General features: G+C 41.5%; 1 protein-coding gene across 8 annotated transcripts in view; it reads left to right on the top strand.

The window, feature by feature from the left end:
- The window catches only part of ZBTB20 (zinc finger and BTB domain containing 20), a 1152793-nt gene that overhangs the window by 66211 nt on the left and 1059647 nt on the right, over positions 1-26935 (top strand). For 4 of the 8 annotated variants that reach the window (XR_012305514.1, XM_073668609.1, XM_073668590.1 and 1 more), the window contains exon 1: positions 26703-26837. The exons of 1 other annotated variant lie outside the window; for it this stretch is intronic. The gene's annotated coding sequence lies outside the window, so the exon portion shown is untranslated. 3 more of the 8 variants (XM_073668593.1, XM_073668607.1, XM_073668604.1) reach the window with 3 other exon arrangements.

The following is a 26935-nucleotide window of genomic DNA, read 5'->3' on the forward strand; positions in this document are numbered from 1 at the left end:
GCGTCGCACAAAGACACGGTGGTTGGAACCAAAGATCTCAAATTTGGACTCATCAGACCAAAGCACAGATTTCCACTGGTCTAATGTCCATTCCTTGTGTTCTTTAGCCCAAACAAGTCTCTTCTGCTTGTTGCCTGTCCTTAGCAGTGGTTTCCTAGCAGCTATTTTACCATGAAGGCCTGCTGCACAAAGTCTCCTCTTAACAGTTGTTGTAGAGATGTGTCTGCTGCTAGAACTCTGTGTGGCATTGACCTGGTCTCTAATCTGAGCTGCTGTTAACCTGCGATTTCTGAGGCTGGTGACTCGGACAAACTTATCCTCAGAAGCAGAGGTGACTCTTGGTCTTCCTTTCCTGGGGTGGTCCTCATGTGAGCCAGTTTCTTTGTAGCGCTTGATGGTTTTTGCAACTGCACTTGGGGACGCTTTCAAAGTTTGCCCAATTTTTCGCACTGACTGACCTTCATTTCTTAAAGTAATGATGGCCACTCGTTTTTCTTTACTTAGCTGCTTTTTTCTTGCCATAATACTCATTCTAACAGTCTATTCAGTAGGACTATCAGCTGTGTATCCACCAGACTTCTGCACAACACAACTGATGGTCCCAACCCCATTTATAAGGCAAGAAATCCCACTTATTAAACCTGACAGGGCACACCTGTGAAGTGAAAACCATTTCCGGTGACTACCTCTTGAAGCTCATCAAGAGATTGCCAAGAGTGTGCAAAGCAGTCATCAAAGCAAAAGGTGGCTACTTTGAAGAACCTAGAATATAAGACATATTTTCAGTTGTTTCACACTTTTTTGTTAAGTATATAATTCCACATGTGGTAATTCATAGTTTTGATGCCTTCAGTGTGAATGTACAATTTTCATAGTCATGAAAATACAGAAAAATCTTTAAATGAGAAGGTGTGTCCAAATTTTTGGTCTGTACTGTACATATTGTCATCTTTTACACTTTTAAAATTCCAAAAAGGAAAATGGGCCAATGCAAAAGTTTGTGCAGCCTTGGAGATTTGTGTGCTCAGATAACTTTGATCAAGGTTTCAGACCTTTCAGACCTTAATTAGCCTGTTAGGGTTATGGCTTGTTCACTATCATCGTTAGGAAAGGCCGGTGATGCAAATTTCCCAGCTTTATAAAAACCCAGCCTCCTCTAACCTTGTGCCATAACCCAGCAGCCATGGGTTCTTTTAAATAGCTGCTTAGCACTCTGAAAATGGTGGAGGCCCGCAAAGCAAGAGAAGGCTATAAGAAGATAGCAAAGTGTTTTCAAGTTGCCCTTTCCTCAGTTGGAAATGTAATTAAGAAATGGCAGTTACCAGGAACAGTGGAGGTCAAGATAAGGTCTGGAAGACCAAGCAAAATTTCAGTGAGAGCTGCTCGTAGAATTGCTATAGAGGCAAATCAGAACCCCCGCTTGACTGCAAAAGTCCTTCAGAAAGATTTAGCAGACTCTGGAGTTTTGGTACATTGTTCTACTGTCCAGAGTCACCTGCACTAATATGGCCTTCGTGGAAGAGTCATCAGAAGAAAGCCTTTCCTGCGTCCTCACAAAAAAAAAAAATCAGCATCAGAAGTATGTAATTGAATATCTGAACAAGCCTGATGCATTTTGGAAACAAGTCCTGTGGACTGATGAGGTTAAATAGAACTCGTTGTCCACAATGATCAAAGGTTTGTGAGGAGGAAAAAGGGCACAGAATTTCAGGAAAAGAACATCTCGCCAACCATTAAGCATGATGGAGGATCAATCATGCTTTGGGGTTGTGTTGCAGCCAATGATACGGGGAACATTTCACGGGTAGAGGGAAGAATGGATTCAATGAAATTTCAACAAATTCTTTATGCAAACATAACACCATTTGTAAAAAAAAAACTGAAGTTTAAAAGAGAATGGCTTCTACAAATGGATAATGATCCTAAACACACGTCAAAATCCACAATAGACCACCTTAAAAGGCGGAAGCTGAAGGTTTTACAATGGCCCTCACAGTCCCCTGATCTGAATATCATTGAAAATCTGTGACTAGACCTCAAAATAGCAGCGCATGCGAGACGACCCAGGAATATCAGAGCTGTAAGAATTTTCCAAGGAAGAATGGAAGAAAATTCCTCAAACAAGAATTGAAAGACTCTTTGCTGGCTACAAAAAGCATCTATAAGATGTGATCCATTCAAAAACGGGTACTACCAGGTAATAACCATGCAGGGTGCTCAAACTTTTGCATTGGTCCATTTTCCTTTTTGTAATTTTTAAAATGTAAAAGATGACATATCCCTTTTGGAGATCATTTAATCTTCAACTTGTTTAACTGTTCCCAATAACAGTAATTTTAACCAGGGTTGACTAAACTTTTACATGGCACTGTATGTCTTGATTAATATGACGGTCTTCTCTTGTCATTTTGAGGCCTTGATGATCACAAAGAGAATTTGGATAACTTTGAATCGAAACGCGTACATAATAAACCGCATTTCTTCTATCCTTTGTGTCCTGGATCCTTTCTGTGGAACACCACCAGCTCTCCGCAAAAATATAATTGTTGCTATTGGTTAAAACCCTATTTCGCTCGCTTTCCTTCCCAGGTGTATTCTGTCACGGGAAACACCTTGGTTTGGCTTTCTTTAGATAACTGCAGTGAACTTGCATGTCGATTTTCTTCCCGCTTCTCATCAGAAGACTCTCCTGCTTAGGTGATAACTTCTGTGGTCGGTCTGGACTTCTCTATACGATACCACTGTCCCACCTTTTTTTTTTTACACTTTTGTATTACTTTTTTCTCCAAAATCTGACTGATAAGTAAAGCTTTGCTGATCTTGTAGCCGTCATCTTTCTTGTGTAAAAAAATGATTTTCTTTCTCCGGTCTTGTGACATTTCTCTTCCATATGGTGCCATTGCTAACAGCATGAAATGGGTAGGGCTTTTTTTTGTTAAGTAACACCCTTTTTTAAGACCCGGTCTGCTGGACACCTATGTAATGATGAATTAGACTTATGGTGAATTCTTGTTTCTTAGTAAAACTACTTTTTTGGGTGTGCAAATCTTTTTAGCAATCACTGGCACAAATTTGTGGGAGTATTTTGTAGTATTGTGTCCAATAGAAAATGTTGAATACGAAAGGAAACTATAGGCTTTTTGGCAGATCTGTTAGGGTGTGCTCATTTATGCCGAGCACGGTATAAACACAAGGGCTGAATAATTATAAAGTACTAAGCCACCAGTGAGAAAAAGAAGGCTAAAGGGTAGTTGCCCCCCAAACATATGGGCAAATGAACCATAGTATTGGGGAGTCTGGAGGATTTAGACATGCAGAAAGTGTGTGTTTTCTAGGAACGAAGGACAAAAAAGTATGGCAAATCGTGCACTCCTCACCCCATGACAGAACCAAATTTATTGTTCTATTACAGTGCACGTCACAGTACCACCATAACAGAAGCAGCTTACAGCAGTACCCCCATAACAACGGCTATCTGAAGCATTCATTTGATCACAGACAGAGTGGATGATGTGAGATCAGGGCTCTGTGGGGCCGGATCATCACTCCCAGGACTCCTCGTTCTTATTCACGATGAAATTCGTTCTTAATGACATTGGCTGGATGTTGAGGATCGTTGTCCGGCTGCGGAATAAATTTGGAGCCAATCAGATGCCTCCCTGATGGTGTTACATGATGCGTAAGTATCTATGTGTGTTTCTCAGTATTGAGAACTCCAAGAAATGGGCGACGTTGAAGACAGCAGATGCCGTGGTCGATCCAAGGAAACTTAGTGCAGCAGATGAGACAAAGCATTGTACTTCCCTTTAAAATCGGAAGATGTCCAGCAGTGCCATCGGCTCAGAAGTGGCAGCTCAGAACTGGCAGTCTCATCCACAGAAGATCTGGGGTCAGGTCTCCAAGATGTTTGGAATAACCTCCTGCCGAGATCCTTCATAAACTGTGTGCCTAGAGGAATTGATACTTTGATGTGAATTTAAAAGGAAATATTAATATGGTTTAAGATTTCTCTTTTGTTCACAGACTTTGAGCATTTTTCCCACCTGCCTAAAACATTTGCACAGCACTGTGTATAAATAGAATATGATTGTACGTCGCATGTAATGACAAAAAAAAATGTCCCATACATACAAGTGATAATATATCCCTGAAAATAATTGGGAAAAAAATTGACAATCACATTTGCAAAAAAAATTACACAATACTGAAAATCCTAAAAAAAAAAACATTTTGTAGATTAACTCTGCATTATAAAATGCATAAACTAGGGAACAATACGAGGCTCCATGTTATCTGTCTCCTCAGGTTTTCGTTTTATTTTTGGATCCTGAATATTTAGGAAACAAAAGAAAAATGTTGATGCAACCAAGAAGGTAAATCAGCGCTGTAAAAAGTTGTGTACTCTTCCCTGTCCGCGCTCAATAAACACATTGTCACCAGATATCATAATAGAAAACGAGGGGGGAAAAAAAGTGTCAAATACACCTCGAACGTTTCATGGAAATCCAGAGAAACGCTCTTTTCTTTTTGACTGCCGGCATTAGTGGACAGATTGCTTTGTCAAGATGGAAACTAAAATAATAAAAAAAAAAAAACCTCTTTTCCTTCTTTCTTTTTCCCCCCTCTTTGTTTTTGTGCCATGATATTAATATACAAAAGTTTGAGAATTTGGACCGATTCCACCTAAGAAAAACGCAGTGACAGCTATAAAAACAGAAAGCCCATTCTGTGGCAGCTAACCGGTCAACTTTGGAATAACACGTTTCAGCATATTTGACATCTTAGCAAAAAAGCAAATGTATTTCCATCTGTCTCAACAGAAAACATAACAGAATACATTGATCGTTTCCTTCTATCACATATTGGGAGGGAAGATTTCGGGGAGGAGGGGGGGGAGAGGGAAAAAAAAAAAAAGTTTACAAAGCAGAACAGTCTTAAAGTGCCTCACCCGTACCTTCCCAGGCAACAGATGGCATTGCAGATGGAATAGCAAGTTGGAAAGCTAACAGATATTTATTTGGCTTTGTGTGGACATCTGTAATTGATATTGTATGTAACACTGAATGGATATACACTTTAATACATATTCAATTGGAAGTTTGGCTATTTTATATACACTGGCAGAATTCTACCCTGCCACTGAATCCTAACGCAGCGCTTGAAACAGATATACATTATTTTAAAGGATAATAAGTTCTGTTTTATTTTGGAAGCAACCCCGGCCATCTGCCGTGCACCAATTGTGCCTACATCTCTTATTCCATATGCATTTAGGAAAGAAAGTTGTGTCTTCAAGGGAGGAAGCTGCCCTCCACAGGCTTCTTCTTCAAAAAAAAAAAACAGTGCCACCCAGAACACACAACCCGGGACACGCGTGGAGCAAAAATTTCACTCGGAAGCCTTTTCAAATTTTGCAGCTAAATATTAGGTTGGGATTCTGTAACTAGGGGCAAAGGTATTAATGATAGTTGGGGGTGTTATACTAGCAGCTGATTTACTTTTGCTAAAGGGTGTAAAAATCAGCTTCTAATTGCAAAAAATGTTCAATGCTCCCCAGTCTTGTAAGGCTATGTTCACACGTTGCGTTTTTGCTGTGGTTTTTTTTATGCAAATTTTAAGCTGCGCTTTACAGTACCAGCAAAAGCTGAGATTTCAGAAATCTCATGCACACACATTGTTTTTTGTTTTTTTTTCCTGACTGAATTGGAAAACTGCTGCATTTTTGAAAACTGCATTTTTGTCATTTCTTTTTAGCGTTTTTCCACCCATTGATGAGAAAACCCAACTAAAAATGCAGTTTTCAGGTTTTGCTATGTTTCGCAGTGATAAAAAGCACGTTCAGCAGTATGTGAAACGCATTTATTTTTGTGATTTTTTTTTTCCCAAGTTTAAACCATAATGTCTTGGTGTCCTCACATGAGCATGGCAGTTAGGATTAGTACAGTTTAATTAAATTAGTGATGTGTAAAAAGTAAACATTGGCCTACCAAGGTGTGAAATCAGTGTCAGACTGGGATGCTTAGGGTCCACCAGGAGAACTGACTCGAGGGATCCACTGTAAAGTTAAATGCTCAGGATAGGTTCACACTCATGTACAACATGCTGCGCTAAAAAGATAGACACCCTAACGGAACCGGAAAAGATCTGATTATATTCAATTGGTTCTGTCCATCAGCATTTGTCTTTTTTCATGTGATAGATACATTTCTTTTAGGAGTTTAATCAAAGAAAGAACCCTGAGTGATCCTAGCTATTCTGTTCATTTTTAGGTTTTCAGAATGCAGTATTTTGTTTTAAGTTTCCCAGGTTTTTTTTTGTTTTTGAGTTTACATAAAGGCTTGATATTTTTCAATGCTATGAAACAATGCCATGTGCATATATCATTTAACTCCTTCATGACCAGGCTATTTTCCATTTTTGCATGTTTTCCTCTCCGTCTTCCAAGAGCCATAACTTTTTTTTTTTTTTCCACATAACTGTATGAGGGCTTGTTTTTTTTTTTTGCGGGACAAGCTGTACTATTGAATTACAGCATTAATTTTCTCATGCGATGCACTGGAAAGCCGGAAAGAAATTTCCAAGTGCGTTGAAATTGCATAAAAAGGTGCAATTCCACAATTGTTTTTTAGGTTTTTATCTACCATGTTTACTATGCAGTAAAAATTACCTGGAAATATGATTCTCCTGTTCAATACGGTTACGCAGATACCAAACATGTATTTGTTCTTAAGTGGGGAAAAAAAAATGTGGATATTTTTCTCATTACGCTGTTATTTACCAGGCAGATTAATTTATTTTATATTTTGATGGATCCGATATTTACGGACGCAGCGATACCAAATATTTGTATTTTTTATTTCTTTATTTTTAATGGGGGAAAAGGGGGCGTGATTTGAACTTTTGTTTTTTTTATTATTTTTTTTCCATATTTTTAAAAACTTTTTTTTTCACTTTCTACTATACTTGTTAGTCCCTTAAGGGACTTGAACATGCAATTGTCTGATTTCTTCCACTATATACAGCAATAGTACAACTGTGTGTAGCAAAATCATGATCCATGAACGCCAACTAAACACTGGCTTTCACAGGAGTATTGTAATGACAGGCATGGGGGTCATCACCAGACCTGATGCCCCACGATCACATCACAGGCGCGCCGATGTGCGTATGGAATGACGCACCTCTCTGTCCGCACAGGTTAAATGCCGTTGTCAGAAATTGGCAGCAGCTGTTACATTTGTAATTGTGTATTTTGTCATGAACTCATATGAACTTTTTTGTTGAGAATAGTCACTATTTTTTCAAACATAAAAATCTTTTTCCACTAAATAATTTCATCAAATTGACCTTTTTTTTTTTTTTCAAAAAATGCCTTTGTGGTTTCACATACAGGTGCATCTCACTATATTAGAATATCATGAAAAAGTTTCAGTTCTTCAATACAAAAAGTGAAACTCCTATATTATATAGAGTCATTACACACAGAGGGATCTATTATATAGAGTAATTACACACAGAGGGATCTATTATATAGAGTCATTACACGCAGAGGGATCTATTATATAGAGTCATTACACACAGAGGGATCTATTATATAGAGTCATTACACGCAGAGGGATCTATTATATAGAGTCATTACACGCAGAGGGATCTATTATATAGAGTCATTACACGCAGAGGGATCTATTATATAGAGTCATTACACGCAGAGGGATCTATTTCACGTGTTAGAATTAGAATAATTACCAAAAGAACACCTGCAAAGGCTTCCTAAGCATTTAAAAAGGTCCCATAGTCTGTTTCAGTAGGCTCCACAATCATGGGGAAGACTGCTGACGTGACAGATGTCCAGAAGGCAGTCATTGACACACTCCACAAGGTCCCAGAGTCTGGAGGAAGAGCGGAGAGGCCACAATCCAAGCTGCTGGAGGTCTAGTGTGAAGTTTCCACAATCAGTGATGGTTTGGGGAGCCATGTCATCTGCTGGTGGAGGTCCACTGTGTTTTATCAAGACCAAAGTCAGCGCAGCCGTCTACCAGGACATTTTACAGCACTTCATGCTTCCCTCTGCCGACAAGCTTTTTGGAGATGGAAATGTCCTTCTCCAGCAGGACTTGGCCCATGTCCACACGGCCAAAAGTACCAATACCTGGTTTACACACAACAGTATCACTGTGCTTGATTGGCAGCAAACTCGCCTGACCTTAACCCCATAGAGAATCTATTATAGAGAATCTATGGGGTATTGTCAAGAGGAAGATGAGACCCCAGACCCAACAATGCAGGCGAGCTGAAGGCTGCTATCAAAGCCACCTGGGCTTCCATAACCCCTCAGCAGTCACAGGCTGATCCCTCCATGCCACAGGCTGATCCCTCCATGCCACAGGCTGATCGCCTCCATGCCACAGGCTGATCCCTCCATGCCACAGGCTGATCCCTCCATGCCACAGGCTGATCCCTCCATGCCACAGGCTGATCGCCTCCATGCCACAGGCTGATCCCTCCATGCCACAGGCTGATCGCCTCCATGCCACAGGCTGATCCCTCCATGCCACAGGCTGATCGCCTCCATGCCACAGGCTGATCACCTCCATGCCACATTGCCGCATTGATGCAGTAATTGATGCACAAGGACCCCGACCAAGTATTGAGGCATTTACTGAACAGACATTTCGGATTTTAAAATCATTTTTCAAGCTGTTGTTATAAAGTATTCTAATTTCCTGAGATAATGACTTTTGTGTTTTCATTGGCTGTAAGCCATAATCATCAACATTAACAGAAATAACCACGTGAAATAGATCACTCTGTTGGGAATGACTCTATATAATTTAGAAGTTTCACTTTTTGTATTGAAGAACTGAAAAAAATAAACTTTTTGATGATATTCTAATTTAGTGAGATGCACCTGTATGTCTTGCATTGGTGTCCTGTGTTCATACTTCTGTGGTGGAAGAAAAGCTGACCTTTGGGATCCTGAAAAACGCAGCAATATCTGCTCTTTGTAAGCAGCTTCTTTACTCCCAAGTGAGCTGGTTTAGCCTGCAAAAAAAATTGCAGCAAAAATGCAACTTATGAACATAGCCTAAAGAAGCAAATAATCCTGAGTGAATGTGGTCCATACTGTACAGAATAAAAACGAGATCTAAAAAAAATGATATAAAAGGAATTATGCAAGAAATTAAAAAAAAAAAAAACAGGTAAAATTAAAAAAATAAAACAAAGAACAAACAACAAAGGACATCTCCATAGTGTGAGAGTATATTGGGACTATGCAGACTACAGTGTAGATTGCTGAAGTATGTAGTTATAAGTAAGGTCAGAGGGGATATTAATCAGTCCAAACAGGTTGTGGAGTCCTCTGGGTAGTTGCTGATCTAGGTTCTGTTCCAGAACACACACTATACACAGACCCTATCGGGGTTTTCTCACCATATTTGCTGATGCCCGATCAATAAGACATGATTAGTGGCTCACTGGTTTGTAATATTGGCTTGTAGCGCTGGGGTCCTCGAACAGACTCGGGGAAACAACTGCATAAAGTTTTTATGTTCTTCCCATGGGTTTCCTCCAGTCTCTCCATTTTCTCCTATGCTCCAAAAAGCATACATGTTAATTTGTCATCATGGTTCAGGTTTAATTTAGCCTCTGTAACGGGTCTGGGAGGTGGAACCTCTGAGCTACTATACAAAGGGGCAGTCCTTGTAAGGAAGCGGGTGGCTCCCAGGGAAGGCGGGCAGGTAGTCACGGCAAGTGACAGGGACAGTCTCTGGATAGAAGGGCAGGAGGTCACGGCAAGTGACGGGAACAGTCTCTTGACAGGCAGGTGGTCACGGCAAGTGACAGCAGGGTAAGAGTGTCTAGACAGGCAGGTGGTCATGGCAAGTGACGGCAGAGCCTCCAGGTAGGCTAGCTGGCGGGTAGCAGGTGAGCGCTCCCAAGTGAGCGGGTAAGAGTCTCTCGGCTGGCTGGCAGGTGGTCACGGCAAGTGACGACAGAGCCTCCAGGTAGGCTAGCTGGCGGGTAGCAGGTGAGCGCTCCCAGGTGAGCGGGTAAGAGTCTCTCGGCTGGCTGGCAGGTGGTCACAGGCAGGTATCAGGCAGGTATCAGGCAGGTGCTTCCTGATCCGCAGGCGGACTGGTCCATAGACAGACTGGCGGATGCTGGTAGACAGACTGTCGGACCGCAGGTGATGCAAGCAGGTAGACAGAGCTGGAAAACAGACTGGCAACGGGACCTAAGGGCTGAAGCAGAGGTGAAAGGCTTTGCAACAACTTTGCTCGGGCACCACCATTTTGGAGGAGGTGCCTTATATATGGGAGCTCCACCGGCAATTGGCCGGGGACTCCTTAGGATGGCGCGCACGGCCCCTTTAAGAGAGAAGGAGCGCGCTCGCCCTAAGCACAGTGCCCGGGAAGCGGCGAGCACTGCCAGCAGCGCGGGAAGAGGACGCCGAGGACGGAGCAGGGAGGTGAGAGGAACGGCGTCTCTGCCTAGCAGGAGGCAGGGACGCCGACGCTACAGCCTCAGAAACCAGTAAGAGGTGACCCTATCCTTTTATAAAGCAGAATGGACCCCCCAAATTATTTGCTCTGAAACTAAGGCTGCCTTTGAATTCTTTGTTTGTGCCAGAAATGGCACCGTAATAAAAAGAGGTTTACTGAGAGCCATGTCCCCTTTGTTTTAGATGTCAGTGGAAATCCCATCAGTTGGATCCTTACAGTTCAGTTATTGATCACTTCCAAACTTTGATTTAAAGTCTCCTTTAAAATACTTGGGATTAGAGTGAACAGTATGTGAAGGATTAGAGTGAACAGTGTATGCGCAAGATTAGAGTGAACAGTACATGCGCAGGATTAGAGTGAACAGTGCATGCGCAGGATTAGAGTGAACAGTGTATGAGAAGGATTAGTGTGAACAGTGTATGTGCAGGATTAGCGTGAACAGTGCATGCACAGGATTAGCGTGAACAGTGTATGTGAAGGATTAGAGTGAACAGTGCATGCACAGGATTAGAGTGTACAGTGTATGTGAAGGATTAGAGTGAACAGTGCATGCGCAGGATTAGAGTGAACAGTGTATGTGAAGGATTAGAGTGAACAGTGCACGCGCAGGATTAGCTTGAGCAGTGCATGCAAAGGATTAGTGCGAACAGTGCATGCGCAGGATTAGCATGAACAGTGCATGTGCAGGATTAGCGTGAACAGTGCATGCAAAAGATTAGTGTGAACAGTATGTGAAGGATTAGCGTGAACAGTGCATACGCAGGATTACTGTGAAGAGTGCATGCAAAGGATTAGTGTGAACAGTATGTGAAGGATTAGATTGAACAGTGCATGCGTGGGATTAGAGTGAACAGTGCATGCGTGGGGTTAGAGTGACCAGCGCATGCGCGAGGTTAGAGTGAACAGCGCATGCGTGGGATTAGAATAAACAGTGCATGCAAAGGATTAGTTTGAACAGTGCATGCGTCAAATCAGAGTTAACGGAGCATGCATGGGATTAGAGTGAACAGTGCATGTGCAGGATTTGAATGAACAGTGCATGCGCAGGATTTGAATGAACAGTGCATGCGCGGGGTTAGAGTGAACAGTGCATGTGCGGGGTTAGAGTGAACAGTGCATGCGCAGGATTAGATTGAACAGTGCATGCCCGGGGTTAGAGTGAACAGTGTATGCGTGGGATTAGAGTGAACTGTGTATGCAAAGGATTAGTTTGAACAGTGCATGCGTCAAATTAGAGTTAACAGAGCATGCATGGGATTAGTGTGAATGGAGCATGCGTGGGATTAGTGTGAGCGGTGCATGTGCGGGATTAGTGTGAACAGTATGTGAAGGATTAGCGTGAACAGTGCATGCGCAGGATTAGCGTGAACAGTGCATGCGCAGGATTAGCATGAACAGTGCATGCAAATGATTAGTGTGAACAGTATGTGAAGGATTAGATTGAACAGTGCATGCACAGGATTAGAGTGAACAGTGTATGCGCAGGATTAGAGTGAACGGTGCGTGCGCAGGATTAGATTGAACAGTGTATGTGCAGGATTCGAGTGAACAGTGCATGCGCAGGATTCGAGTGAACAGTGCATGCACAGGATTCGAGTGAACAGTGCATGCGTGGGGTTAGAGTGAACAGTGCATGCGTGGGATTAGAGTGAACAGTGCATGTGCAGGGTTAGAGTGAACAGTGCATGTGCAGGGTTAGAGTGAACAGCGCATGCGTGGGATTAGAATGAACAGTGCATGCAAAGGATTAGTTTGAACAGTGCATGCGTCAAATCAGAGTTAACGGAGCATGCATGGGATTAGAGTGAACAGTGCATGCGCAGGATTAGAGTGAACAGTGCATGCGTGGGATTAGAGTGAACAGTGCATGTGTGGGATTAGAGTGAACAGTGCATGCGCGGGGTTAGATTGAACAGTGCATGCGCAGGATTAGATTGAACAGTGCATGTGTGGGATTAGCGTGAACCGTGTATGCAAAGGATTAGTTTGAACAGTGCATGCGTCAAATCAAAGTTAATGGAGCATGCATGGGATTAGTTTGAACGGAGCATGCATGGGATTAGTGTGAACGGTGCATGCGTGGGATTAGTGTGAGCGGTGCATGCACGGGATTTGTGTGAACGGTGCATGCGTGGGATTAGTGTGAACAGTATGTGAAGGATTAGCGTGAACAGTGCATGCGCAGGATTAGCGTGAACAGTGCATGCGCAGGATTAGCGTGAACAGTGCATGCGCAGGATTAGCGTGAACAGTATGTGAAGGATTAGATTGAACAGTGCATGCACAGGATTAGAGTGAACAGTGCATGCGCAGGATTAGAGTGAACGGTGCGTGCGCAGGATTAGAGTGAACAGTGCATGCGCAGGATTAGAGTGAACAGTGCATGTGCAGAATTAGAGTGAACAGTGCATGCGCAGGATTAGAGTGAACAGTGCATGCGCGGGGTTAGAGTGAACAGCGCATGCGTGGGATTAGAATGAACAGTGCATGCAAAGGATTAATTTGAACAGTGCATGCGTCAAATCAGAGTTAACAGAGCATGCGCGGGATTAGAGTGAACAGTGCATGCGCAGGATTAGAGTGAACAGTGCATGCGCAGGATTAGAGTGAACAGTGTATGCGAAGGATTAGAGTGAACAGTGCATGTGTGGGATTAGAGTGAACAGTGCATGCGTGGGGTTAGAGTGAACAGTGCATGCGCGGGGTTAGAGTGAACAGTGCATGCGTGGGGTTAGAGTGAACAGTGCATGCGCGGGGTTAGAGTGAACAGTGCATGCGCGGGGTTAGAGTGAACAGTGCATGCCCGGGGTTAGAGTGAACAGTGCATGCGTGGGATTAGAGTGAACCGTGTATGCAAAGGATTAGTTTGAACAGTGCATGCGTCAAATCAGAGTTAACAGAACATGCGTGGGATTAGTGTGAATGGAGCATGAGTGGGATTAGTGTGAACGGTGCATGCGTGGGATTAGTGTGAACGGTGCATGCGCGGGATTAGTGTGAACGGTGCATGCATGGGTTTAGTGTGAACGGAGCATGTGTGGGATTAGTTTGAATGGAGCATGCGCGGGATTAGAGTGCATTTTCCGTATTTGATAACGCTGAGCTAGCAATAAATATGTCAGTAATGATAACTTGTTCATTGTGGGAGTAATCAACCAGGCAAACATCGCTTGGGCAATGTACGGCACGAGACCGGAATGGAAGCAAGATGGTGGGGTGAAAATCGCAGCTGCAGGATTTAATTTTTTTGGGGGGGTCTGTAAAGTTGCCGAGTGTTGCATGGACTCCTACTGCATAGATTGAAGAACTCTTCTTAAAGGCGTTGTACATCTGTAATACAAAGTGCTGGTAATTCTACTAGAGAACGAAAGGATCGGCTGTTGGATGTCTGACCTGCCAGATCCTTTTATCACTCGACCGTCCCCATATCCGCAGGATCGGCCGACTTTAGACTAATGTGTATGAGAATGCCCGATTCATTATTTCACCCCAAGATTCAGCTTCAATGCAGTTTTATTAAGGTCGGAAATCCCTGTAAACCTATAGAAAGACCCATTATAGTATTTTATTTCTGAAAACTGTGAGTATATTCAGTGTTTAATATCGTGCACGGGGAAGATGCAGGTAGACTGGGTGCGATTAAGGTATAAAGACAAGGCCTGCAATAGCTGGGCAGACAGATTGGAGTCTCGGTGGCCTGCGCCAGCTGTGCCGTATAGGGCAGGTGGTGTTTTTCTTGGCAGTGTCACCGCTTATTTTATATCAGGAGCGAAACCCTGGTAACCTTCACAAAGACTTCCCTGACAACATCTCCTTATCCCCAGTATATCACTATATATTGCGTGTTCCCTCTTGGATCACACCGGTTACACCGGAGAATGCTTTTCTATTATTGTTGCTGTCACTATTGTTTTTTTATGTGTGGTTTTATATAGGTATTTCCTATTAACCATGCACAATACGTCCTATTATTTCACCATGTCATTACTGTAATTTTATTTTTTTATTTGTAATGTTTGGAGTCCATCCAATATAAAGCATTTTATATATATATATATATATATATATATATATATATAATATTTGTTGTCAGCAGCCAGGCAGTTCTTGTGATCATACCCCCAGGACTCTTCTACCGCACGTCTTCAGGTTTGGTTTGCTTCTCATCACATGAGTGGTACTTTTTCTTTTAGATGTTTATGTAGTCAACCAAACGTTATAAATAATGCCAAAAATAGAGATCAGCAGTGCCATGTGGTAAAATGTACAAAAAGAGGACCTGTCCCTTCCTATAAATAAGTACATTTATACCCTGGGGTAAATGCCGCTGTTCTCCTGAATCCGGTGATATTCTTCTTTTGTTCCTGCTCCTCTCCATTCCTGAAATATGGCCTACTCTCCCCTGTATATAAATCTAGTCTTTATAACCAAGTGGGCGTGGTCATCAACTGTCCTCTGTGGGCGAGTTCTTGAGAACCACGCCCAGTTGGCAAACAAGACTATATTTATATAAAGGGATGAAGGGGCTATATCTCAGGAGCGGAGAGGAGCAAGAACAAAACAAAAACATCGCCGGATTCAGGAAAACGGCGGCATTTACAGCAGGTAATAAAATAAAATGCATATTTATGGCGAGTGATGGGTCCTCTTGAAAGAGTGAACAGATGTAAAGTAGCTATAGAAACGTAATACAGGCTATGGCCCCGACTCATCTCTGCCTTTGTGCCTGTTTTTGTCTATTTTGTGCCTTTTTTTGTGTTTGCACCCAATTCATTATTCTATTTGCCTCTTTTTAAGTTTATTTTATATGCACTCGCATGTTTTTTATTGTGTGTGCCATTTTGGTGAATTTGGCACAAAAAGCTGCAATTAAAACCACCATACAAAAAGGAAAACGCTATGTATTGGAGGATCAGATGTGCCCTTCTTCATCTCTTGCTGTCGATATACCCAATTTCCCTCCTGACAGAGTACTTTTTCCTTTAAAAGTAGGCTGTCCCAGCAAAAATTAATGTAGGGCACCTTGCGTCGAGAAGAATTATACCTGTATTGCGGTTTATTTTCCCAAGAAAATGACCTTTTATCTGATCCACTGATTAGCTGCTCGTTGCCCTGGACCACCCTTCTCTCAGTCATCCTGCCCATCCATCTCCTGAATGGCGGCACCCGCTTCAGTTGTGTGAACATTTTCTGGCCTGACATCATGCGCATGTGCAAACAAGCTCAGCAATTATCCCAGATGGTCAGTGGGAAGATTAGCATTCAATTCCTGATGGTCAATGGTGCTGTCGGTGTAAGTTTCCTGATTGCCTATGGTCAGTCTATCTGTCAGTAGTTCCATACCTGGTGGTCTGTAGTACATTCTACTGTATAATCCCGGGTGGGCCAGTGGAAGCTTGTATTTTTTTCACAGAAGAAAGTACAAAGGTAGTCCTTAAAAGTGCAAGAGCCAACAACCTAAGTCATTGTGGGTGCCCTCAGGTATAAGGTGTCTCACGCAGATGCAGAGTCGGTGTTACTATCAAATCAGAGCTTTAGAGAAAACCTGTATAGCAGAAGCCGCATAGGAGTGTTAAAAGGCAAACAGGTTATAGCAATTGTATGGAACGATGAAGACTAATGGTTCAGGCAAGTCACAAATAATTGTCAACTGCAGTAGGTTGCTGGAGTCGGTGCGTACTCACTGCGTTAGTTCACATTTTCAGCACTTTTTTTAAGCTTTTTTGAGTTTTTCAAAGTTGTATCTGCTTTTTCTCAGCCCCTAGGAGGGTAATAATATAGGAGGGTCAGCTTGGTTATATTTTAGATTCTATTGCTCCCTATTAAACCTGTAATCTAAACATGAACAAGGCTCTTATTAGAACATACTGTCGCTTTATGACAAGGAAGATTCGTAAATGAGGAATATATTTCTGTCCGCAGGATACAGGACCTGCAGGATACAGGACCTGAAGGATACAGGACCTGCAGGATACAGGACCTGTAGGATACAGGACCTGCAGGATACAGGACCTGCAGGATACAGGACCTGTAGGATTCAGGACATGCAGGATCTGTCACAGATACTTCACTGGTGAAGCTGCATACGTTACCACTTGTTTTGGTGACATAGGGCATTCCCAAAACCCAGAATCTGTGAAAACCTTCCTTCCCATATTTTCTCCAAAAAAAAACACTAGCTGGTAACACCCGGCAAGGAAATCCTGTGGTTCCCGAGAGAACCAAAAGTACCAGAGGAATGATGAGCTGGCCACTACTTCTCGGAATTCGTATTGCCAAAGTCTTCCTTGTGTGCTCGTTTATTACTGAGCCAGTCTACAAGTATTATCTTAGTAAGTTCACCCACGGCCCAACAGGGATGGACAGAACGGATATACATGATAGGAGTAACAGATCCATCAACAGCAGCATCAATAGAGATTAAAAAACAGGAACGGCTACCTGACTAAGGCCAAACTCAGACGAGAACAGACTATGATTTGTGGATTGGCTAAGGATCTCCTGACCTGAACTCCGCAACCTCACATATGCCTATGCATCTCCTATATACCTATGAAGCTCTCTTATACAGTGCCTTGAAAAAGTCTTCATACCCCTTGAAATTTTGCACATTTTTTCATGTTACACCCACAAACATAAATGTATTTTATTGGGATTTTATGTGATACCAACACAAAGTAGCAACTCTTTGTGAAGTGTAAAGGAAATGATACAGGGTTTTCTAATTGTTTTAAAAATATAAATCTGAACATTATGAGGTACATTTATATTCAGACCCGGAGTCAGTACTTTGCAGGACCACCTTTCTCTGCAATTCCTGATGCAGTCTTTTGGGGTCCGTCTCTACCAGCTTTGCACATCTAGGTGATATTTTTGCCCCTTCTATTTTGCACACTCACTCAGTGAGATTGGATGGAGACGTCTGTGAACAGCAATTTTAAAGTCTTCTCACAGATTCTCATGTCTTGGTAGCTTTGCAGTTGTGTTATACCCATTCCATTTTTGAATGATGGATTGAAGAGTGCTTTGTGAGAGGTTGAGAGCTTGGGCTATGTTTTTAAAACCTAACCCTGCACTCCTCGACAACTTTATCCCTGACCTGTCTGGTGAGCTCCTTGGCTTTCATGATGCTGTTTGATCCTTAATGTTCTCACACAAACCTCAGATATTCACAGAACATCTGTAGTTATACGGAGAAGAAATTATACACAGGTGGACTCAAGATACTAATTATGTGACTTCTGGGGGAGATTGGTTACTCAGGATTTTATTTAGGGGTATCAGACTACAGGGGGTTGAATACAAATGCACGTTAAAATTGTCAGATTGATATGTAGGTAGTAGTTGCAAGGATCCCAAAAAGAGGATGATCCCAATCCTCCAGAAGATCCAAGGCTGGATAAAGACCTCTCCATCTTGTAAGGTGGAAACGTTTCAGCATCCCTGTATTATGTGATGTATCAATAAAGAAGATACTTTTTGCTACTGTGGATGCTGTTGTCTCTCTCTTCACCTTTTGAGTTCAGGTCAAGAGACCCACGACTGGTCCAGAAATCTCTGTCCGTAATCAGACCATGAAACACGATGTCTGGATTCCACCTTTATTAGTAGTGATATTTAGCAGCCCCTTTAAATAATAGGATTGAAGCGAGTAGAAGACGTGATCTTTCTACACTGACGATTCCTATATTTTGTGGTGGACACAGAACTCTATTTTCTGTACATAACACCACCGCGCCCCTCAGATGATATCACACTGTACTTGGAGCCCATCCAAACCCTTCATAGCTTTACTGTGACGAGAAACTTTTCGCTCCAGAACTTGGTCCCCACTTCAAAGAGCGAGCGTGCGTCCTCTGCGGACACTGATCCCACGAGAACTCTGAAGTCTGACTCTGACGATCCATTATGTAACAGAGCAAGAACACCGTCTTCACGACATGGGAATAATGTCCGATTGTATCCTGCGTCTACATCTTTGGCGTTTCAGTGATATTAATGTTGTCAAATAACTTCTTCTTTTTTTTTTTTTTTTACATTTTAGACACTTTATTTAACAACCGGCGTGGAGCCTCCAATTGTCCTTTATAATGTATGAGTGTTTTTGGATAGACCCTTGAAGGAACAATGAACTGAATGTTTTCTGGAGGCAGAAATCGTTATTTTTTGTAGTCACACATCAAACATCATGTGTTATATATTCATTCCTTGGATGTAATTGCCAATTCTGTTTTTGTTAATAGCTGTCACGACTCTATTGTAAGATATCCTGGGGCTAAGAGCTCCTTCCCTATCCCTATGGCTAGGAGTGCCCTACCTATCCCTGCTCCCATATTACTTCTAATGGGGAAGACGCCGGGGCCACGTACCTTGCTGAGCTCCTAAATCGGCCTTTATGTGTCCCCTCCCCCACCCAGGGAAGTGGGGAGTTGTAGTGTATAAGAATATACAAACCAGACAAACATGGGAAGGACGTACAGGCATAAATGAATATACCAATCATATAAATATGCACTCACACACAACAGAGTGGAACACTGGAAAAATCACCAAGCAACAGTCTTTAATACAACACTCCAAAATGCCTCCTCAAACTCCAGAACCAGGCAGTATGAAACTAGTACTGGCAATCCCCAATTGCCAGAGGAGAGTACATATAGCAGAGGGGAGTGGCCAATACTGAACAGCTGAGACCATCAAAGCAGGGAAGCTCTAGAAGCTTTCAACTGAACAGTTAAACCCCTGCACTGCTAACAGAAACTTGCACTGTTTAATATGATGTTGAAGTGCTTCTAATCAGTGCAGGAGTATGTGAAATCAGACACCGCGGTCTTCTCGCCCCTCTTTGTCGCGGTAAACCAGTGACAGTAGCATTTCTGTTATCAGTAGAGAATGTAACGGGTCACTCCGGCTCCATTCTTTGCCACATTGAAAGGTGAAAGAGGCCAGCGGATAATTGCTAAGGTATTCACACGATTGACAGGTATCGCACAACTCTCTGTTATATTAGGCAGATGCACAATACCTGCCAATCATTGACGCACCATGGCAGGTACCGGTAGACGTAACATCACCAGTCCCATTCACATCCCAATGCAGAAGTGAGCGGAGCGAAAATATCTATTTAATTGTGAGACTGGGAAAGTAAATGAAGCGCTTAAATACTTAACGACGCCGCTCTTTTGGGCTTTTAAGGTTGAGTTTTTTGGCGAGTTTTGGCTTGTATTTTCGTTGTGCAAAAAATGCAGCTTACAGTTCCAGCAAATGGATGAGATTTATAGGAAAAAAAAATTCATTTAATCGCCTTTAAAAAATTATACAGTGATTTAGTTTTGACATTTACTTATATAATATGGCGCCACCTGGTGTTCACAATGCATAGCAACGTGCAGGTCCACCTAATGAGCAGAGTGCGCTGGTCACACATGCTCAATCAAGTGATCCCCTGTGCACTGCAGAGCAGCCAATAGGAATAATTGTCTTCCCCGCATAAGTAATGGTGGGACATGTACATAAGGTTGCGGCATGAGGGAATTGCTTCTTTTTTTGTGGGTGGGACGAGGTCAAGATGATTTTAATTTCTTAATTGCAGCATTTGAGGTTACATTTTATCTTTTGTATATTTTCTTAAAAAAAAAATTGGGGAGGGGGGGTATGGGATAGACTAGAATTCATTGGGGGCTGATTTGTAATTGTTTTTGCCATTTTTTTGTGGAGTACAAATGTTTTGTTTTGTTTTATTTCAGCCCTGTCTATGGTTTTATGACTATAGATTTGGCTATCCATATGTCTTCTCCTAATTCCTAATTTGCTACTTGTTACAAACTTTTGGTGCAGTTATACTCCAGTACCCTGGTGGAGCAAAGATTCTGACTTTTTTCTCTTTTGTTGCACAATTGAAGAGGAAAGTGAGACATTTTAGAAACTCATTGAAAAGCTTGTGCTACTCTGAGGCCGTGTTCACACCAAGTTTTTTTAGCGTCTTTTCCCTGCATCTTACAGTTCCAGTAAAGTGGGTGGGATTTATAGAAATCTCCTGCCCATGTAAACTGACCTGGGGTCCGTGTTTCATATCCACAACTTGTCAATTTCTCTTGCGGGTACGGTGAGTTTTATGTGCAGATTTTCCCCATAGACTTGCATTAGATGCAGAAAATCTGCAGGTACAAAACGCATGTAGTGCGCACAACATGACTGTATCAATAAAGTTTTCTTGATGCCAGATACCAAGAAGTATCAAAATCATAGCAGCTTCATTTTAAGGCATGACGAACCAAAAAGAGGCAAAAAACGTGATAAAAATGCATGTAAAAAACACAAAGTAATAGTTGCAGAAATGTTGCAGAAAATCCGCAGCATGAAATCAACAAAAGTTGCTAAATTTCAAGTGTTTTTAGTCATCAGTTAGCGCCCCAAATTATCAAGCAGTTTGCCCCAGAATTCTGGCATAAAACACTTTGAAATATTTCAAAATTTTTGTGCAAGTTTGGGAAAAAGAAGAAGGGCAGAGCTGAGTACAGCCGACAAATTCACCTAGTGTACCACAAGAGTCCTTGACTTCAAAACTAGTCTTTTGGCTTCTAGGATCACTGACGTTCTGGTAAAATCTCCAAGAAAACCTGTCACCAGGTGTTGAGTTTTCCTGCAGCTCCTCCTCAGGATAAATGAAGTATTACATGGCGCCCATTGAAATGATCTCACTGACTGTATAATGTACAGTAGTGTCCTCTTCTCCCATCTGTTTAAGCTGAATAGGGAACTCGGATTATAACTATGGATTCCTTAATATGGTGTAAGAAAATTAGTTTCCTGAACCAGACATCTCCTTTGCGCCTGACATCTTTTTTTTTTTTTAATTACCCACAGTCCATTTCTTAAAGTTAGCCAATATATCTGGTTTCATTTCTACATTTGCGTGGGAAATTAAATTTGAAATTTTAATATGTAATATTGATACAAACTATAATAATAAAGTACGACCCTCAGTGCAATCATATATTATAAAGACAGGCTATTAAAGGAAACTTTTTTAAAAAAGTGCAGAATTTACAAATTGGTAAAAAGGAAAAAATAAATACATACATATATATATATATATACAGTACAGACCAAAAGTTTGGACACACCTTCTCATTTAAAGATTTTTCTGTATTTTCATGACTATGAAAATTGTACATTCACACTGAAGGCGTCAAAACTATGAATAAACACATGTGGAATTATATACTTAACAAAAAAGTGTGAAACAACTGAAAATATGTCTTATATTCTAGGTTCTTCAAAGTAGCCACCTTTTGCTTTGATGACGGCTTTGCACACTCTTGGCATTCTCTTGATGAGCTTCCAGAGGTAGTCACCGGAAACGGTCTTCCAACAATCTTGAAGGAGTTCCCAGAGATGCTTAGCACTTGTTGGCCCTTTTGCCTTCACTCTGCGGTCCAGCTCACCCTAAACCATCTCAATTGGGTTCAGGTCTGGTGACTGTGGAGGCCAGGTCATCTGGCGTAGCCCCCCATCACTCTCCTTCTTGGTCAAATAGCCCTTACACAGCCTGGAGATGTGTTTGGGGTCATTGTCCTGTTGAAAAATAAATGATGGTCCAACTAAACGCAAACCGGATGGAATAGCATGCCGCTGCAAGATGCTGTGGTAGCCATGCTGGTTCAGTATGCCTTCAATTTTGAATAAATCCCCAACAGTGTCACCAGCAAAGCCCCCCCACACCATCACACCTCCTCCTCCATGCTTCACGGTGGGAACCAGGCATGTAGAGTCCATCCGTTCACCTTTTCTGCATCGCACAAAGACACGGTGGTTGGAACCAAAGATCTCAAATTTGGACTCATTAGACCAAAGCACAGATTTCCACTGGTCTAATGTCCATTCCTTGGGTTCTTTAGCCCAAACAAGTCTCTTCTGCTTGTTGCCTGTCCTTAGCAGTGGTTCCTAGCAGCTATTTTACCATGAAGGCCTGCTGCACAAAGTCTCCTCTTAACAGTTGTTGAAGAGATGTGTCTGCTGCTACAACTCTGTGTGGTATTGACCTGGTCTCTAATCTGAGCTGCTGTTAACCTGCGATTTCTGAGGCTGGTGACTCGGATAAACTTATCCTCAGAAGCAGAGGTGACTCTTGGTCTTCCTTTCCTGTGGCGGTCCTCATGTGAGCCAGTTTCTTTGCAGCGCTTGATGGTTTTTGCAACTGCACTTGGGGACACTTTCAAAGTTTTCCCAATTTTTCGCACTGACTGACCTTCATTTCTTAAAGTAATGATGGCCACTCGTTTTTCTTTACTTGGCTGCTTTTTTCTTGCCATAATACAAATTCTAACAGTCTATTCAGTAGGACTATCAGCTGTGTATCCACCAGACTTCTGCACAACACAACTGATGGTCCCAACCCCATTTATAAGGCAAGAAATCCCACTTATTAAACCTGACAGGGCACACCTGTGAAGTGAAAGCCATTTCCGGTGACTACCTCTTGAAGCTCATCAAGAGAATGCAAAGAGTGTGCAAAGCAGTCATCAAAGCAGAAGGTGGCTACTTTGAAGAACCTAGAATATAAGACATATTTTCAGTTGTTTCACACTTTTTTGTTAAGTATATAATTCCACATGTGTTAATTCATAGTTTTGACTCCTTCAGTGTGAAAGTACAATTTTCATAGTCATGAAAATACAGAAAAATCTTTAAATGAGAAGGTGTGTCCAAACTTTTGGTCTGTACTGTATATATACGATTGTGTATATATACAATAGTATTCATGGTAGACTATAATACAGAGGTTATCCACATCAGGAGGTGATGGTCGCTGCTCACGGGGTATCCGCCGGCTGCTTACCAGGTCTCCCGCAAGCCTTGGACTGTACTGTGACACCTGCCACTTGGCCAACGGCTGCCGAATCAACCACGTCTGTCACTTTCAGGCAAAAGTAATCCAGGGATGGAGATACTATTGGTAAGGAGTCTCCTCTTCTATCTGCCAGGTGGACATGTGCTTTATGATGAGCTGTTGGATTGCAAATGGCCCATATATTCTTCTCACCGGGGGTCTCTTCTGTCTGTGCCCGCTCCTGAGATAATCCCTTTATAGGACTTACGTAATATACCTTAGTGATCCAAACTCAAAAAGACAAACTATTGAAATGAAAGAAAGAGAGAAAAGGCCGCCGTTTACAACAGATTTAGCCTCTTCCCAATTTCTTATCACTGACAATGACCAGATGTAATGATACAATTGTGATGCGTTACATTCTGGGCATTGACATTGACCGTCTGTCCATCTACTGTCTGGATGGATCCGTTCTAACGGTGAAGAACCCTTCTCTTTATAGTCTGTATGAGAAAACCTTTTAAATTCTTTACATCACAAATAATCGGGTTCATTTTTATCCACTTACTTTTTTTTTTACTAATTATAGACGTTACCTTATTTTGCTGTCATGCATCTACCTCTCCCCGGTCACTGGTGTTTCTATTTTATATGTTGGCCCTCTACTCCTCATCATGTAGTTAGATCTGTAAAACACTGCCCCCATCTGGTGGTTGTAGTCCCCCACTTCCCGTCGTTGTCCACTTCTGGGCTGACATGCTGAATGCTCTTATAGATTGCTCCACCATCGGCCGCCAGTGCGCTTCTTCCTGGGCCTTCTCCAGTTGGTCTGTTGAGCTGTTGTTTTCTATTTTAGGGCACGACATGCATTTCTTACATTATTATTAACAATTTTTTGGTTGCATTTTTTTTTATTATTTTTTGCATTTTTTTTCTGCCATTTTTAAGGCCTGTGCAAAATGCAAAAAAAAATAAAAATAAATAATGATTACCCAAAAAATGGAAGCATTTTTAGTATTTTTTATTGAGTTTTTGAAGTAGCATTTCATTGTGTAAGTCCATAGGTGTATGCGTGTCGGATGCAGATTTCTAAGATCCATTAGGCTGCATTCACACGCTGCGGCGCTACCACCCAACTGCAGAGGTGAAGTAACAATTCGCATGCACTCGAGTCACAGTTGGGAGGTTGCACAAAAAGGAGAAGGCTTTCCACCTCTAGTTATATCTATCTGGTGCTACCACTATTATGGGAAGAGCTAATGATGAAAGGGTTAAAAAAAAAAATTGGAATAATACATAGATTTATTATTTTTTTTTTTGTAATTTGTGTAACAAATGGGCATCGAATTAAACTTGTACTAAACGTTTCTCAGGTTCTTCCAACGTTTTGTGGATATTGAAGCTTGGAAATTTTGCATTGGGCACATGGGCCCCTATATAAAATCTGTATCAGAACCACAACTACCATGTGCCCATTAATAATGATGCCGGTTACCTGCCTCCGGATGTGACTGCCGCCTCTGCATCCCCAATAGATATTCCCCACTCCCTCCTTACCATCCCACAGTAAATTTACATTTTGTTATTATTATTATTATTTTTATTTTAGGACTATTTTAGAAAATGAGGTGAAATTGTAATATACTATGATGATACGAGATGGTCTGGGAATAATTGTTTTTTTTTTAAATTTGTGATTTATTTATTTTTATTATTAATAGATTATTGCACATAAAATTTTCGAACAGGAAACCGGACATTACATTTGTCATTTATAAATACATTATATAATTGCTATTTAAAGTACGGAGTCATCTGCGGTTTGCTATCATCGCAGCAAATTTATCTTCTAGAAAAATAAAAAAAAAAAAGTCAGTAAAGAAAAAGTAGGTTTTGCTAATGCTGTGATGAAAATAAATAGCAGTACACAGTAATTAAGCATAACTCAATTTTGATTGCCGTGATTTACTGCAATGCCTCTTTAATAAATATGTCTAAGGTATAATTTGCCAGGGCTGCAAGATGAGGGGAAGCTCTGGCACCTTGTAAGTCATTTCAGCCCTGCAGATTTCCAAGGGAGCCGGCCCCACACATTGTGCATGCAGAACCCAAGTTTGGGTTGCTTTTATTGTTGTTTTATTGTTGCATTTGTACTTTTGGTGATCTGGGGGAGCACTCGTTATTTTACATTTTGCATACCGTAATTATTATTATTTTATTTTTTTTGCCATGTGATACTTTTGTAACTCTTGTATATATTTTTTGCATCTTGTTAACCTTAATTATTATTATTTTTTTTTGGGGGGCATGTGATAGTTTTGTAACTCTTGTATATATATTTTTTTAGTATCTTGTTACTTTGTTAAACACCGGATTCAGTTTTGGTTTTTTTGTGATTAACCCTTTGTAGATTTAAATGCCAGTCTGCATACCGTAGTATTTGCAGACATGGTTTATGATATACGGCCTGAAAATATAAAAGTAACTTTCTTTTAAAGTTTCCCTTCATTTCCGCAAAGGATTTAATTCTCTTGGATTTTGCTTTTTATTATTATTTTTTTTCTTGTGTGTGTGTGTGTGCCTGCGGTGCCTCCATTGAAAATAACCTTGGCCGGAGTTTTAATTGGGCAAAGGTTCTGTGTATCATTTATTTCTGTCCTGGTAACACTATGTACTATATGCAATGCACCTGTTTGGACATAAGTACTGCATACTGTTATAACTGTAGAGGCAGGCACTCCCCCCGGTTCTGCCAAGGACGGACCAGGGCTGGAGATTTACAAGAAATATTTAATTTTATTTATTTTTTTTTTTTTCTAACATGCATTAAAAAAAAAATTCTCACTGACGTGAAGCGAGATTTTGTGCTTGTGTTTTTCTTTGCAGCCCACATGACGACTGTGCAGCCTAAAATAATAAAAAAAAAAAAAAAAAAAAATTATTAGGGAAGCAATTATGCATGTCACCATTTTTGTGACTGAATAGGGCTGAACAACCTCCGACAAAACGAGTGACATTAATATATAATCAGTGCTGAAAAAAAAAAAAACAATGCAGGAGCAGGGAGGGAAGGTGGGGCTGCTCCTTCCTAACTGTCTGTGTCCCTGGTCCTTTTGGCTGCTATCTCTCCCAGTGTTAGTCAAGCAGTGTTGAACCTGTTGCTGCAGTAGGCGAGTGAGTATTTTGCTTGCTAGATAGAGGAAGGAGGGCTGTCTGCTGTCTGGTAGGAGGGCATTGTCTGTGTCTTTCTCCCTCTATCACACACATACTCTAGCTCGCTCTTTCTCTCTCTCTCTCCCTCTCTCTCTTTCTCTTTCCCTCTCTCTCTCTCTCTCGCTCTCGTCTCTGTGGTTTGTAAGGTAGGTTGCAGTGTGTGTATATACACAACATCAAGCGCAGGAAAATGGACTCATTAGACAGGCAGGCAGTCATTACCACTCACACTGTAGTTCCAGGGAGACTCCGATTATAAGAAGACAAACTCAGCTCTGGGGGACAAGGTAGGCCAGTTAACTTTAAGAGAAACAAAACAAACAAACAAATGTATCCAATTCTTTTCTTTTTATATATATTTTTGTTTTGTTTGTTTCTTTTTTTT

This window comes from Phyllobates terribilis, unplaced genomic scaffold (assembly GCF_046119375.1).
Source record: "Phyllobates terribilis strain yellow unplaced genomic scaffold, ASM4611937v1 Scaffold_2__4_contigs__length_985480577, whole genome shotgun sequence".
NCBI classification, from domain to species: domain Eukaryota; kingdom Metazoa; phylum Chordata; class Amphibia; order Anura; family Dendrobatidae; genus Phyllobates; species Phyllobates terribilis.